We start from the raw sequence: 4,312 nt of genomic DNA, 5'->3' as shown, positions 1-4,312 counted from the left end.
TGAAAGGTGAGACAGAAAAATCTGGCGATAACGATACTGACGGAAATCTTCTGTTCTTCGAAGACCTACGCCAAGAATACGAACAAACCATTAGAGACGCTAAAGATAGAGAGTGTAAAATGAGTATGAATGCCGAGGCCCTTCGCAACGTGCTGCGCTCCTTCTCCGATACTATATCGAGTCTTCAGCTCCGAAAATTCACAGCCTCCACTTCCGTAACAGGGGGCCCCTTGAGACGCCGCCGCCCTTAAAATTTAGTATGTCCTCTGACGATTCTCGCGCTAAGACTGGAACACCTGCCGAAGCGATTGCAGCCTCTAGCTTCTTAATGTATCCAAAATCGTACTTGCGTGACGCCCTAGAGCTAGTACCCAAGTACGACGGGCACAATATCTCTATGTGGCCCGAACTTGCAAAAGGGCAAGGGAAGCAGTGCCCTTAATCGACGAGAGTCTGCTTGTACAGATGCTGAAAAACAAACTCGCATCACACCTACTTAGCGGTGGAAGATGAGAACCACGTCACCGTCAATAAATTTCTCGATACACTGAAAAAAATATTCGGCCCTGGTAAAAGCTGAAATTACTACCGCGGACAACTGAGCATTGCGTATAAGAAACCCAGGGAGCACATATTTGGATTATATAGGACGCATCAAAGATTTGCGCACAGCGATAATAGATGGAGATCAAGCCAACCTTGACCAATCTTTAACGGAACCAGAAATTTCTAATATGTTCTCGAAGCATTTTTTGAAGGACTACCCCGCGAGTACAGGACGGAACTTAAGGCCAAAAACTATAGCAATCTCGCGGACACGTGTTCCAAAGTAATTATGATACACAAAACGTTAGAGAGGAAGGAAAACCGACACAGGAGCACCCGTAACCTACGCGACAATACAAGTCCAATTAGCGGTCACGCAGGCCCCAGGGTCCTCCAACGCCAATTTCTCGATAACCCATCTACTGCACACAATAGCAATAATAACAACACAGGAGCACCTATGGTTCCGATAGCGTCGGAACGAAAATTTGCAGTTACTACAAAAATCTCAGGCACCTCGTTAACGAGCCGGAAGGGACAATTTCGATTAAACAACTCGAATCCTAACTCTAATAATCAGAGCTTCGCCTCTCGAAATTCGGAAAACCTCCCAAAGGCCTCGACCAATGAAACGAATCGCGGCCGCGAGATCACACATCCCGTTCTTGCGATGGAGCACAAACCAAGAGCATCCATGTCCTTCGGACCGACAATGGGAACGTATCTGTCGCCGAGCTCCAGTTTTCATCCTTCAGAGGACCAACATTCAGTCACTGGTGCACAACCTAACATTATAAAAAAAAATTGTGTCAAAGATACCAATCAACGAAAATAAAATTTTGCAACTTACCGGAATACTGATTATATTCTCAGAGAAATCGACGTGCCACTTACCAATCGTAATGACAATTTAATAATTTTCGTAACCGGAAACCAGCAGCCTGCAGATAACGGAGCCTCCGAGCTTCAGAAAAACTCTAAGTTATCTCCACTCAATAAGTGGAGATAACTTACCTTAAGATTCCATCCATATTCAAAGAGAAGTTGCGCGTCTTGTCCATTGCATCCCGGTGCCTGTCCAGGTACGACCTACAAGAGCATGCTTCTTAGAATTATCTGTCATAGCCAACGGCGCCCCGATGTACCTAGCACCGTGAACGCGTACACTCTCTACCAAGGGACCGAAGTCATTTGCGATCTCGAAGCAGCCAAATATCAAGGGTAACTGGTATATAGCATAAAAGCATCCAGTCCTCGCCGATGTACGTAAATATCGCACAAGGAAGGAACTCCACTTCTGGATTCCGCTCTAAGGGAAGGGAGGGATGTAACGTCCGGGTGTCAAAAACTGATCGGCTGTCACTTCAAAACACACACTATAGCCAGGAATCGAATGGCTTGTACCTGCATAACTGATCAAACCGCGAGCACGATCCCCTCACCACGGATCACGCGCCAACCGCGTGAACCGCTATTATCGCTCTTGCTATTATAAACTTTTAGATAAGTTATTTAAAGAAAAGATACAATATTCATTTAGAAAAAAAATAATAAGGAAGTAGGACCTCCTCTCTTTAACTATCAAATAATAGAAATTCAGGACAACCATCTATAAGGAGAGCCACGTTAATTGCGCCATAAAATACTTTATAAAATAACCGCAGAATTTCCACGAACTGATCGTTGAGACTGAGCGAAAATACAAAAACAGCTAGCGACGTCTCACATTAATTATAATCGCCATTTATCGGTAATCGAGCACGGAATACTCAGAGTCTCACGAGCAATTCAACTTATCGAGCAGATACGCGAAACGCGTGTATAAAAACAAACTCTACAGCAGACAGTTGCAGGTGCATTTTAATCGTTACAAGAACATCAAATGATGAAGTCAAATACGGGAATTCATCTTGTATCCACGGAATAGCGAAACCGTTGATATTTAGCGAATAATAGGTAAATGAAAATCTGTAGAATATTCTAGAATCATGTTCGAAATTACTCCTCTTACCGCGGGACGTCACTCCCTTGGAGTATATAAATTGATGCGGCGAGAATCTCGGTCTCTTATTTTACTTATTCTTATCCGACCGTTCACCTTGCTCATTCTATTTATCAGACTTATTCATTTCCTCGGTAGCATGGTAAGCACAATACGTTTTCGACTTAGAAATTTTCGATCTCATTAAGAGCATGCTGGAGTGCCCTGTTTTACCAACAAAGTGTGATTAATTTTCCCCGGCTTGTTTCTCTTAATTGCACTTATGGATTGAAAAATCCTTCTCTATGATTAAAGTATCGACAATAATACAGGCTGCCAGCTACAATTTAATACGAAAAACGAAAGAAAATTAAAAATTGTAGTTTTGTCACCGGCTCCTGCAGTCAACTTATCGCAGTATGTGGTGCATACAAGAGTTTCAGATTTTACCTGTTTAAAATAAGTATCCAGCAGTCTACAGAAAACTTCGAAGAACAATACTATACCTGTAGAAATGAGCTAGGAACTTTAGTATAAGAGGAAAGAGTCGCCAAAAATTTCGTTCATATGGTACGAATAAAACTGACATGAAGCCATGATACCGAGCACTATTTTAGTTCCTCGATATTCCGGTGCTGTCATCAAGTATGCCTCACTGGATCAACAGAAACGATCAGAATTATCGACCTATTAGGCCCGTAACAAGCTTCTTACATGCCTTAATTTTTTCTCTTGAGAGGAAAAATAATAATAAAACAAATATTAGTAACTTTAATTTTTGTGAATAAATAATGTCTTTATAAACAAAAAATATACAATATTATTCACATATATTATTTCCAGTTAATTTTCGACTCTGCTCAGATGCCGAAGCGTTGAGCAGCAATTTCACTCGTAGCATACAAATGAAATTTTTGTAGACTCCGTTCTCTTATACTAAAGCCCTTAGCTAATTTCTACAAGTATAGTATTGTTCTTTGAGGTTTTCTGTAGGGCGCCAGCTACTTATTTCAAACGTACAAAGTCTAAAAGTGTTATATGCAGCACATTTTTTACTTGTCTCGGATGTAAAAGTGTCAAACGGCACTTAGTAGGAAGTGTCATTTCTCTTATCGCCCGCGCGCAAATATAGAAATAGATTGAATCATTACCAGCAATATATTATCAGCTGGAAATGCCATAATAATAACATATTTTTCTATATATAATATAAAAAATATATATATTAAAATAGAATCATTGCTCAGAAAAGGAGTCGTGCATCCTTGCAGAGCGAATTATTGAAACAGAAGTACGACAGAGTGAGACAGAGAAAAAACAAAAAAGGATAGGAGCTTCGATTGTAATCGGTGAAGCTCCGCACGCCGAGCTAGGCTCGTCGAGCGAAACAGCGAATCTATCTTTGAGAGGCTCTCTCTCTCTCTCTCTCTCTCTCTCTCTCTCTCTCTCTCTCTCTCTCCATTTATGAACCATGTTCATAAAAGCGGTTTGCAAGATCTCGGCGTGGTCTCGCGTGTAGGGTAATTGCGCGAGGTAATTACAATAGAGTGTTCCCACTAGAGATCCCACGATCGGTTCCTTTTTTTTTGTAATTTTTTTTTTAATAAGTGACACTGTTAATATACAGGGTGTCAATTATGTACCGGGACGGTCAAATATTTCGACAACTTCCAACATTAAAAAAAAACGCTGAAACACGTGAAACGATTTTTCAAAAAATCTACTTTCTGCGGGGGGTGGCGCCCCCCCCCACCTCCAAAGGGACCGGGGGGGGCGCGAGGGGGG

This window comes from Trachymyrmex septentrionalis, unplaced genomic scaffold (genome assembly GCF_001594115.1).
Source record: "Trachymyrmex septentrionalis isolate Tsep2-gDNA-1 unplaced genomic scaffold, Tsep1.0 scaffold91, whole genome shotgun sequence".
Taxonomy (NCBI): Eukaryota; Metazoa; Arthropoda; class Insecta; order Hymenoptera; family Formicidae; genus Trachymyrmex; species Trachymyrmex septentrionalis.
This window is presented reverse-complemented; position numbering follows the sequence as displayed.